This window comes from Taeniopygia guttata, chromosome 4 (genome assembly GCF_048771995.1).
Source record: "Taeniopygia guttata chromosome 4, bTaeGut7.mat, whole genome shotgun sequence".
NCBI lineage: Eukaryota > Metazoa > Chordata > Aves > Passeriformes > Estrildidae > Taeniopygia > Taeniopygia guttata.
The window spans coordinates 67370106-67383166 of record NC_133028.1 but is presented as its reverse complement, the minus strand read 5'-3'; the positions used below and the strand labels follow the sequence as shown (position 1 = coordinate 67383166).

General features: G+C 36.9%; 1 long non-coding RNA gene across 2 annotated transcripts in view; it reads left to right on the top strand.

Annotated features, from left to right (window-relative positions):
- The window catches only part of LOC140684012 (uncharacterized), a 37248-nt gene that overhangs the window by 9830 nt on the left and 14357 nt on the right, over positions 1-13061 (top strand). The window contains exons 2-3 of one of the 2 annotated variants that reach the window (XR_012055814.1): positions 6083-6215; positions 11124-11179. This is a non-coding gene — a long non-coding RNA (uncharacterized lncRNA). Of the gene's footprint in view, positions 1-6082; positions 6216-11123; positions 11305-13061 lie in introns of those variants that run through there. The other variant, XR_012055813.1, reaches the window with a different exon arrangement.

Below are 13061 nucleotides of genomic sequence, written 5' to 3'. Positions count from 1 at the left end.
TGTATGATAGCAGCCAGTTGAAAATATTTGTGTACAGACAGGGCTTAGAAGAGCTGCAGAGCAGTCTGATGGTGCTCAGATAACGTTCTGTGATTTGGGAACACTCTCTGAGACAATTCAGAGCAGCCGTACACTTGTGTTTTCCAGTCTTCGCTATGGCAGGACTATAGAAAATATTTCTGTTAGCTAAATGCTAACCTGCTGCTCTTATGGCATTGATACTGATATAGACACAGATACACATATTTGATCCTTAAACACAAGACTGAAATTTTCAAAAATAAAGCTACGACATCTAAAAATAAATAGGATACTCCATAGCTCAGCATCCATCTGTTTCAGAGCTGCAGAAATTTTGAAAGGGCAATTTTATAACCAATAATTAACACTTGAAGTTATGTAAACTGAAATAAGGAGCATCCTATAACTTTAAAGAGTAAAAGCTAATTGCCTATGAAGGGCATCAGAGCAAGAAGAAATTTCTTCCCTACTAACATCACGGTTTGCTTGAGGTAGATGATGAGCTTCCATCAAGGAAACCATCATCCTTCTTTCTTTATGCCCTATGTAGGTCCTAACAGTGGATCACAGGATTTAGCAGGGACATTTACAGCCCCTCAAGATAGATAGAAGGAGAGGTGTAGCAGGTATTGTAGACAACACTGGATAATCCATCACTTGGATCAGTGAGCAGACCGTTGTTCCTTCCTGTTATCTTCAATAAGAACTCGACAGACAAGAAATTGTACTGTGTGGTGCCTAAACTGTAAAAAGTGTACTGGAACTGTTGCTGGAGTGATTGAGCCTTGGTTTGTGCTGTTTCCTGCACTGTCTAATGCTCTGCATGCTCCAGTTCTCTTCCCCTGATATCAGCCCTTGCCACGAGGACAATCAGCTGTGAGAAGGACCAGTTGTCTGACACACATTAATGAATTAATCTATTCCTCTAAAACTCAAAAGACAATAAGGCATAGATTAATGTTTAAAAAGTTATATAGTGTAATAACATGGCAGCTTGCAGGTAAACAGATATTCCCAAGCTGTGTTAAAATGATCAGTGAATCAATTCTTTAATGAATTATTGAAATTTACTCTCACCTTAAAGAAGGTCATGAAAAACTAAGTTTGATTTCAAAATTTATTCACCTCTGGTAAATATTTCTCAAGATGTGGCATCTGAGATAGGAATCAAAAAATTAATTCACAATGCTGATATATTGCAACAACTTGGCTTTAAGAAAAGAATGTTTAAATATTTCCTTATATAAGTATGCACACACTCACCTGAGTTTATTTTCCATGTTACTCATTTAAAAAAAAAAACCTCTCGCTAGTGTTCAGTGCTCAGGAACAGTAAGGGTTTTCTGAGGAATCAGTACTTACTCCAGCACAAACATCTGGATTTGGAATGGGATAATTTCATTTCTTGAATTCAGAATATGAAATCAGGGAGTTGCAAAACATATTTGCCACTTAATGGAATCTCTGTTTCTGCTTTCCAGTATGTTAAATTTTGAAATCTGAATTTTCATCTTGATAACTTTTCTTTGATTCCTTACTGAGGTTCACTGTCCAGAGAGTGTGTTGAGTCATGAACCTAAGCACATGCATTATTATTTTCATTATTTTTCAATAATAGGAAAAAAAGTCTAAGTAATATTCAGCCTAAAAATGTCTTTCCAATCTTGTCTTGCTTATTCTGTTCTAATTTTATCTTGCTTATTCTGATATAATTCCAAAAATCACAACTCACTTGCATATCAAGATATCCTCAAAATTACAGAAGAAGCTACTAATGATTTGGAGAAATTGTCAAATACTTTTAATTCCATAATTTACAGATAATTATTTTGTAAGGATATACATGTTTCCATTATTTCTGAACCTGTTACAATGAAATAAATTACAGAGTTGTTTATCTGTTTTTGTGGATGAGTAGAAATTATCAAAATATTTTTGAATATCTTTCACATCCACTGATGCTCCCTGTTCATCACATTATCTGGGTAGTTAGCTGGAAGCAAATAGCCAATTTTGTATTAATTTTTTAACAAGCAGTGTTAGCATTGCAAATCATGCAAATGATGCAAATGCAAAAAATGGTCATCATAAAATTAAAATCACTGAAAGTATACCAATATTCTATTTTGAAATATTCCTAATGCAGCTCTACTGGTGTCTTGAAAATGAACTACTAAAGATTATTGCTCTTTCAACTGTAATAACAGACTTACCCTTTGAAATATCTGCTATTTCCCTGAATAATTCCTTACATGCTATGGAAGACCTATGGGTGAATTTAAAAGGAAAAAAACCAAACCTGTTTGGTTTTATGTCACTCTCATCTAATTAACATGAAAAACTGTTTAATTTTTTCTGTAGATGTTATCGTGTCACTTTACAGAAGTACATGCATTTTATAGATACAGAAATATTTTCAGAAATCTGCTCTTTCATGTTATGCTGGAATTGGTTTTATATTCGCCATTTGCCTTATGTTTTGCATCTGAAAGGTCAGGATGAGCAGTTGAGAAACTCCTTTTGCATGGACTTCAATTTTAGTGGCAGGCAAAGCACTTTGTTGAGATTCTATTTAAATAATTAATATTGTGTAAGACTGAGGGCACTACAAGATGTTGTAAGCAAAAAGTGACTTTCAAGAGATTCCTAAAACATAGTCATAAAGAAATCTCACAGAGTCTTGAAAATCAGAATATTATTTGCAGATGGTTTTAGGTCTTCATTCCTCTCTGAACAGTTTTTCAGTCTTGAGATGGTATTCTCAGTAGAAAAGGGACTTTCAAGGGTTGGTACAGGTGTCTGAAACTCTTGTTCTTCCTTCCAGTTCCACTGAGCAGCTCTGATATTCTATAGTTCAGTGTCAGGATCAAAGTATCAGTAGCTCAGTCTGAGCAGAATATCCCCCAAATCACAGGTTGCTTCGGTGGAACAAAGTATTCCAGGAACTTTGGTGAGAGTTTTCCTTGGATGTTTCCAGGTTTTGAGCAGAGAAACCATCTTCCTAATGCTTGTGATGCTTTATCCTCCCCAGAACAATCCATGAGACATTGCAGAATGGTAATATGCACACAAGGTAAGCAGCTGCAGTTTATGAAATCACCAATTAAACTGTGTAGCAGTTTTCTTTCATACCTTTGCTTTTCCTCTCCAGCTCTGGAAGTACCAAACCAGAGGCTGAGCTGATGTCAAAGGAGGTACAAATTCAGCCAGACTTCATTCTCCTGGAGTAAAGATTCAAATAATGGCTTCATCTTCCATTAGTAGCTTGTCTTTATAAACCAGGTTTCTTCAGACTGAATTTCATACTACAAACAGGGTTTAAATCAACAATATGTTTGTTGGTGTTGCTTTGAGAAAGATTGATTTGTTCATTCATTCCTTTGCTCCTATAATGGCTGAAATGCATTATTTCCCCTAAAATGATAGGTGTGTGCTAACTCTACTGGGCAAAGCCAGGTAGTTCCACTTTGGCTTCTCATTGAAAAAGTAGAAATAAAAGGAATGGACAAAAGAAATAAACTTCAGTGTGTGCTTCATTTTGGTTTCGGAGCACTGGGAAAAACCCATTTAATTTTTCCCCCCTTTTTTCTTCTTCATTTTAGGTTCTGAAGGAAATTCTCACCTTTTTAGCCAGCAGGTGGTCAATAAATATTCTTTTAGAGTAGGGGAGGCAGTGCAGATCTGTAACAGCAGTTGTCTCCATCTGCTGCCTTTTCCTTATTTTGCACTGTAATTTTCCTTTAGTATGGAGTTCTTCTCTTTCTGCCCATTCTCCTTTATTCTGGATAGTATCCTGGACAGAAATACAACTTATGATGGAGGGAAGATACTGTCTATGCTTCCTTTTTGAGCTCTGATAGCAATTTCTGAAAATATGTTAATTTTTTTAATGCTAGTTTTTAAACAGCTAAACTTGCAAACAGACTAGGGGAACAAAAAAAAAAACCCAAAAAACAACAACAACAACAAAAAACCAAAACAACAACAACAACAACAAAAACAATCAGTGTTATCAGTGTTGTAGTATTGAATGTTAAGAAAACCAAACTGAGGCTATGGAGCCTTACCAAACTAATACAGTGATTCTCATTTCCCTCTGTAGGGATTTTTATTGACCTTCATTCTCTATACACATGATTAGAACCTTAGCAGAAATAGGAAGTTGCTGTTGCCTCCCAGAAATACCCAGTGTTGTTTTAATAGTTCTCTGAGGCCCACTGAAGACAGCAAAGACACAAAAGGTCATGGGACATTGTTGAGATGGTTAAACTGCAAATTTTCCCTTTTTTACTGAAGTTACCAAGTGAATACTTCTTACAGATTTCTGTGTCATGTGAGCAGTGCTGACAGACTTGATGTATCAACTCTGACATGTCAGTGAGTTATTTACCTGGGAATTTGTTATAAGGAAAAGTAAAATCAAGGAAAAATATTCGGTAATATTTTCTAGGAGACCCATGAGTTCTGGGATTCTCAGGAGAACTGTGATGTTAAATTCTTGTCTGTGAGAAGTTGCCCCTCCTTTGTGTGTTGTAATTGACCTTGATATTTTCTCAGATGGGTTCTTGCTACTGGCAAATGCTGATCGGGATGAACTTAGGTCCTAAAAATCCCAAAATGGCAAGTGGTACTTTTCAGTAATTTTACTTGTAGAAATATGAAAGTGGAACCCTTCCTGCAGCACACAGTTTAGGGATAACAGCACCAAATAACTCCACAGCCCTTCCAAGTTCATTCCCTGAGCATTCCTTTCAATGAAAAGAGACTTTGCTGTATTCTCAGTAAAGCTGCCCAGAAATTATATTGCTGCAGATGTAAATAAATACTGTTAATGCTTTAATCCTCTAACAGAACTCGACTCCCATAATCTGCAGAGGGAGAGCACCATAAGGCAAAAAGCAGATTTGAGTTATGACTGGAAATGTAAGCTTTGAAATAAGAGGTTGTAGAAGGTACACTGCACTTCATAGGTAATGTACTCAGTGCCAGGAAGCTGGCAGCTGAGATTTCAGTGAAATATGAGGAGAAAATAATATTAAACAGTATGATCTCTATGTACTTTTACAGGCCAGACACAAAGAAAAAATCACTCTCTGGAATATAAAAATGTAAATATAAAATATGAAATAAGAAAATATAAAATGTGAAATGTAAAATGTAAAGCTGAATACAATATTCTGGCAAGTCAACAGTCAGAGGAGACAATCTTAGCTGAAGTGAGTGTATCAGAAGGCTCATGTGGTGTTTCAAGCCTGTAGTGTTTGAAGAGATAAAAGTTCTCCAGATCTTTGTTCTCTTGTTCTTTCCTACATTGCCAAAAGATAACAGAGAAAAGACTCACAGCAACTAACAATTAAAAATATTTAAATAGCTCTGTATTCAAGTAGGTCTGTATTAATGACTGAGAATGACAGAAATACTTGAAGGAGAAATATCCAGGGTGCCAAAGATAGATCCTGTTCAACTGCTCGACTTTTCTCTTCACACTACCTAAAGAGTGGAGTTTGGGAACAACATTATTTTATTTTAAATAATGCTGCAGATGTGCTCGGTACTTCTCCAGTAACTCCAGGAGAGGTAAACGAAACTCTTATTCCCAGCCTGCAGACAGGGCTGGTGAGGGACAGATGAGGTCTGCTTGCTGACAGTGGGGTTACTGAGGTCAGAGCAGGGACAGCGTTAACTGATCATTATTCACGTGCAGTGTTGCATGGGTGATTGGATGGGTCACACTCCCTGTCAAGGCAAATGTTCAAACTGCTTCAAGGTGGGGAATATCCTCATGGATACATTTTCTCCTTAAGTGTCTCATTCAAAACTGGCTACAGTCAGTGACTGATGAATTTCAGTATTTTTGAATTTGGTATCGGGATCTGAAAAGTGCAGGGTGCCCGAGTTTGTTTCTTTGCAAGGAGTGTGGAGTACACTATAAATGGTTTATCTCTGCTAAAGCCTTCACCTTAGGGGCAGTGTGTTTGCTCTACCATTCCTTTGTTTGTTTAACTTACTCCTACACATTTCCACATGTTCTACAAGTGTTAATTTGCTTCTTATTTCACAGATGAAACATTGTCTTCCCTCTGAGGATTGCCATTTGCAGAGAATCATTCTCCTCAGTGTATTTCTCTTCTATTTCCTCAAGTACCACACCGACCTGCTATGTTGGACCCAGACCACAGCCTCACATCAGAAAGGTAAATGAATGGATTGAAAAAGCTCCTGGAAAGACTCCTGGCTTAGCTCCTGTAAGTACTGCTTTCAGTAAGAGTGGAGCCAGAGGGGAAACTGGACAAACAGGGCAAACTATTTGTAAGCATTCAAGTTACAAATCTGTGTCTCTGTGCATGGCATAACAGAGAACAATGTTTTGTTTTCCTTGGAACACCCAAATCCAATTACAAGTATAGAAAAGGAAAGTCTTTTAATTCTTTTTGCTTGCCTCTACCAAAAGTTCTTAGTTCTTGATGGTCTGAGCATTTTTACAGTTCTGAAGTGGTCACTAGTATTAAGAGATTCAGATTTGCCATCTGACCTGTTCTGAAAAATTGTGCTGTACAGCAGCAAGGTGCAGATCCTCAAACCTTCTCAGTATAAAGAAGTGACAGGTACTACCTCTTCCCTCTGTCTAAAGCTAAACATCTTATGTGTGAAACAGAGAACTTTGCCTCTGTTAGTCTGAGAGATGTTTGTCTCTAACAGCAGCTGCTTAAGTGCCTTGGCTAAGTAAACACTTGGTATAAGTAAAAATGGATCCAGATCTGACCCCCTGTTCTTCTGGATATAATTTTCATGTGTTTGCTGCTTCAATGGTTCAGTTCTTGAACAAAATTTTTTAAGAAACAGAACTTTTACAAAGCAGTTATGTTTTTTAATTTTTTCTTCCTCCTAGCGAGAAGTATTCTTAAATTAGACCCATTAAAAATCTACTGTATTGCAGAGAGTGCACATGCCAGATGTTTTCCCCTCACTAATGTGGAGAGGGAGAAACAGAAGTTTCACTACATTAATGGATGTAAGTGGGGAATACACTCAGCTACCCTCCAGCTTACAAGGCAAAATGTAGCAGCATACAAAACTGTAAGGAAAGGAATTCGGCTGCAGGAGGCTGTAATGAAATGATGGTAAATGAAATCTAGCTGCATACCACCATGACAAGTAATTCCTAATGGAATTTACTGATCAGAACTCTGCTGCCCTGTATAAGGCAAAGGAACTCTTGAAGCCTGCCCTGAAGGCTTTGTGCTGATAATCATTGGTGAGATAATCACACTCAGTAGTAGGGACCTTCCTAAGTGTGAGACTTGCACATGTCAGAATTATGCTGGTGTTGGAAATGCTGGGATCTGCAAGCATTTCCCTCCAAATTTCACATATTGAATTTTCTGTTAAAAATAAAAACTTTCTAGGCAAGCCAGTACTCTTAATTTAAATTATTATTTTTTAAAAAATCATCTAAAAGGTCAGACAACTTTGCCATATTTACCTGTTTCACAGTGTACAATTAGTTGCATGCATTGAAAGATGCAAGATTATAATCAGTACTATGACTCATGGTGTGAAAATATGTTCTAAGTGAAAGAAATTAATAAATTCATGCTCGATTATGATCCTGATATTTTTATCTTTGTAAATGTTTCTGTGAGAAAACGATGACTTGAAACAAGGAAAACTCTAGCTGGATGAAAGGATTAAGTTTCAGGATGAATCCCCTTATGAAAGACATCCTGATTAAGTATTGTACAATATTTGAGTGATGAGAGAAAGAATTGTATGGAATGTCAACCAAAAGTATTGTAAAGCATTTCAAAAGTTCTGAAGTTATTTAACAAAGATTTAGGTATTGTCTACTTTGTTTTATTTTTGCAAAGACAAAGGGAAAATTGGCACGCTGCATCACAGTAATTAGTGTCATTAAGTTAATTGTTACACAGGCTGTGTAGCAGTAGTCACTGTTTGAGCAATTCCTGGCCAATTTATCAATATCAGAGTCTTAATACTTTGATTAGAATCAGGTGCATATGTCAAGTGGAACCTTGATTTTCTTGCTTCATGATAATAGGTATTTGCCAAAATGGATCTATATGAGTTTTCTTTTTGGCAAGCTGCAAATGTGTCATATCGAGGCACTAAGCCAGAGACTTTGAATTAGCTGGCAGAATGACAAATAGCAGAATTATATCTAAGGGAAAAAAGTAAAGTTTCAAAAAGATCAAAATGATTTTTGGCAAGAGAAATGCCAGTTGCCAAGGAGATGTAAAGGCCCATCTCTGCTCTTCAGCTACCAGCACGTCTAGTGTGGCAAGTAACAACTTCTGCTATGGAGTCATACATGTCTCTGTGGCCTTTGTCCTTCTCATCAAAACAACCTTAATTCTCTAATAATTTGCATGAGGGTAACCATTCCTGGTTCTTTTCTGAAATACTCCATTTGTGCTTAACATTACTAAGCTCTTAATTATTGACCTTTCTGTAGTCCATTTGACTGATCTAATTTCACTTCTATTTCAACTCCCCAAGAAGGAAATCAAGTCCTTTCTCAAAGCATATGACAAAAAAGGATGTAATGTTTTGGTACGCTTCCTTGCTGTCAGGTGACCCTGCTGATCCTCATTTATCAGGAGAGCAATAGATAATAGAAATAAAATATTTTCTGCAATTTTAAGTGGTAATACAAAGACTTACTCTCACCAAGCATATAGGTCACTTCAGAAATCAGAGCCTGATCTAGGGGAGCACCTGACCTGAAAACAAGAAAAACTTGGAGAAGTTAGATTCGAATTAATTATTGTAGTGGTCTAAGCTCACTTAGGCGGCACACAATATGTATTGCTTTGGAATAATTGCTTGGAAAGTAATGTAGGAAATAGCAGAGGAGAATGGTTAGGAAAACTATAATGGCAGTGAAAAAATGACTGTTCCAAGGTCAGCAACATCTAAAACTCTGGAGAGGATTGGTTTATCAGTGTAGGTCATACAATCATGCAGACATAGACACACAACAGGTTTCACCAAACCATCTCTGGGTTCTCCATTCCCCTATTCCCAGCTTCCAGCTGCCAATTCACACTGGTTTTAGCTGGCACTTGAGTTTACATTTTGAAAGGCAATGGAGATGCAATTTTGTGGCTGGCCGGTCATTCCTTGGTCTTGGTGCAAACCTGAGAGAAGGGAGGGTGGGGGAAGGCAGTGATCATCCACTCGCCTGCAGCTGCTACCTTGTAATGTGAAATCAGGCACAACCTGTGCCTGTCAAAGAATGATTTCATCAGGCCTAGCACAGACCAGCTGAACATGTCCTGCCCTCTGAACACAGATGTGGGCCTTGGTATTATTTTATGAGAGCAACACTAATATCAACATAACAGAAAGCAAACTATTATTGCTGAAAAAAAAAACCCTCACTCATCTCTAAAGACAAGATATCTTCAGAGTCCAAATCTTGAAATTCAAGGAGAAAAATAAAAGAGTTTTCACACTGGTGAAGATCCTGATTTTGATTTCAACCAGCAAGTGCAATAAACATGCCCGAGAAAGAGTTTTTCTACTGATCTGTGCAGTTAATTCACTTCCTCACCTCTGTTTCCTGGTCACAGTGTTTCCCAATTAGATTTCTATTTCAGTACAGTTTCTATAGCAAGGAACTTGCATGAAAGAGAAGAAGGGGAAGATTTTCAAAGTACCCTTGCTAATTAGGTGTCCAGCACTCATTGATTTTGAATAGGAGCTAGGTCCCTCAGATCTCTCCATGCCTTTGAACAATTCTCCTGTAATCTCTGCCAGTTCTCCGCACAGCCTCTGGCCTTCAAAGACTCCCAGTCCACAGAAGAGACAGTGCAAGATGCCCGGGCTGCATTCCCCTTCCTGTCAGAACTGCTATTTACTCTGGAAGGTTTCAAAAGGACAGCCTATGGCTTGTTGACAGAAAGGAACTTCAGGGCTCTTAATATTTTGCACATTAACTCCTTCCCTGCTGCAATGCATGCTTTAGTGTAACTTTGAACACAGGGTTTCAGTAGGTCTGTGTGGGTTCAGTTCATGTGATAATACATTGAGCACCACTGCTTAATGCTCAGGGTTTAAGCAGTTTAAGAAACATTAAGTCAGAATCACAGATGTAAATGACTCTGCTGTTTTCTAAAACTATGACTCATGTGTTAGACCAGACAAGCTGGGAATTAGTTCTTTCATGGACCATGTTCTAATATCAAAGTATAAATCTCCTATGTTTAAAAAGCACAAAATATGTATTATTTCCCTTTAAAAAAATCTATTTTACTGGCCAATAATCAACAACTATTTCCCTGTGATTCTAATTATTCTCCTAGTCCTTCTGGAAACCTGCCGAAAGAACAGAACAAAAAATTAATGAGTCTTTTCAGAAAGACTTTTTAGGAAAGGATTTTGTTTATTTTACTATCTAAAGGGATGTACAGCACACAGTGAATGTTTGCTGCCCCACACCTTTGGTGCAGGAAAGCAAAATTTGTTCACCTCTAACTCTTAACTGTGGGGGGCTTCTTGACTCATGGGATAGGGAGAGGGAGAGGGAGGATTCTGTTCTGCAGACTTCACCAGTAACAGGTGCACTCCTCTCTTCTTATTAATGCCTGGTTGAATGCATTGCTGAACAAAATGTAATCACATCATGTGCAATCAAATTAGAGAGGACCTTGTTCTCCTATCTGTTCACTCATCTATGGTGAAATAATTGCTTCTTCAGAATGAAATGTTAATAATGGCCCTCTACATTTTGAATGCCAGTAAAATGTTACAGTCAAAATAAGCCCCTTCACTTACAGCATTCTGTTATTTCAGCTGCTTGCAACAACTCCAATTGAAATGTCTGGGTTTATGTCACAAGGATTTCCTAAACCATTTGTGATGATGATATTTCATCTCAGAAAGTTGGATGCAGTTTTGGTGCTTCCAATTTTAGTCAGGACAAGGAAAAATAAAGCTAATAAAAAACATTTCCATGGTTTTCATCTCATCTGAATCTGCATCTTGAATGTCTCCTTTGGTCTAAGAAATGACAGCAAAAAATCCAAACAATCAAAAAAAAACCCCACCAAAACAAACTCTCATATTATTATTGTCCACAGATGCAGTAACTGGAATGTACCAGGCCTATCCCAGGTGTGATCTCAGCTATGGAGAGGTAGGTAAAACTCCATAAAAGCTTCTGAACAGCAAAGTGGCAAACTTTCATCAGGACTCTGATTATTTCTACAAATGTTCAGTGCACACATTTATCCTGTGGTGAACTGCCAACAAGAATTTCTGTACCATTTCTATACAAATTCTTGAAAAAAAAGAAAAAAAAAAACCAAAGTGAAAGTAGTGGTGTAACATTCAAAAAATTTAAAAAATCAAAATTAACTAAATTATAACAAAGCTGAATTTGGGGTATTAAAAAGTACTTTTGCTGTACTTCTGTTATTTCAGCTTCTTAATAAGTTTCCAACAGTGCTCAAATGTAAACAAATATATTTAAAAAATAGTTTTCTAAAAAATGATAATTTTAATAATCTGGATTATGCAATAAATACAGCCTTTTATGAGAGCACAATCAAATCACTAGTGCTGCAGAAATTTTGCTATGGTTGTTAGATGTTAACTTCCTTTTTCATTAAATCAGCAGCAGGAATGGCAAGTTATTTTATCATCAATAATCTCCTGGCTAATTGGCAGTCACAATGTCTTTTATTTGATCTTAAAACTCGCAGTGAGGTTTCAAAGGAATTTCTGCTGCTATAAATGAAAAAATACTGTCTGATTTTTAGTTGACAGAAGTTCTTGTAATGTTAAGTGCATATTTCTCCTTTTCACCACGGCTCTTGTGTGGTTATTGCTGTATTTTCTGAGCTTTCAAAGGCATAAAAAATTAAAGCCTTACCTATGTCCCTAGACTTTGTTAGATAAATAATTTTAAAGACTTGTTTAACATTTTTAATTCACCTGGACTTCTTTGGAAAGAAAGAACAGTTATGGCACTGCCACCTTTGTGGCTGCGACAATCATTTTTACTGCAATTTTCCAGGAAACCCGCAATGCCTGCTCTGAAATAATGCACACACAGTTGCCTGAGGCCTATGCACGTAGTCTGAATATGTCTTTTGTGCTAAATTTTTCAAAATAAATTGACTGAAAACCCAGTATTTGCTGACATTACAGCTGTAAATAGAATATGGTGTCTCAGGCCAGAGTTCAGGAAAGGGTAAGAAAACAAGGAGGTTTAATCAAGGATTTTTCTTCATACATTTTCAGGTTTGCTTACATCAAAGATTCCCCCAAGCCTACAGGAAGGTATTTCATTACTTGCTTGTAACATTTTATGGTTTTAAAAAATATTGCCTTTATGTTTGATACAGCGTTAGGGAAAGGATAATTTCCACTTTTGGTTCTGCATCATTTGATCTTCCTGAGGTAAGGAAATTGAAAGCACCCTTGCAGTCATCGTAGGCATACTGTGCAGATTTCTTCCCGGAATGCTGCTGATGAATTAATTTTGTTTAGGGCAAGCTGAAGTTTAATCCCACCTAACTATAACTAATACAAAGATCACAAATAAAGACAATTTTCTAGATCTGCACTTAGAGTTTCTCTCCCTTTTGACATCATAGGGAACCTTGGAGAGCTCTTTCCTTAATTTCTGCTATAAGTGTTCAACAAAGTAAATCTACAGTAGTTCTGTGTCTTGACAGTGACTTTTGGTAATAAATAAACATCTTCTTTTTTTCTAAAATACTGTAGCCCAAGAAAAAAAAAAAAGGATGGTCAAAAATTCACCTCTAGGTTTGTTGGTACAATGCTTGCTCATTTTCAGTTCATTTTCAGATTTTTATTTTTTGTTTACTTGAAGCAATTATTGATGCCTCTGAAAAGCAGCATATTCTGTTTACTAAATTCACTGTAAGGAAAGGATTTACATGTTTTATAGAGACCTAATGTTGGCATAGAACAACAAAGGCGCCACAAGTGAATACATTTTACTTAACTGTGGGAGATGTGTGATTCTTCAAGGGGAAAAATTCAAATAG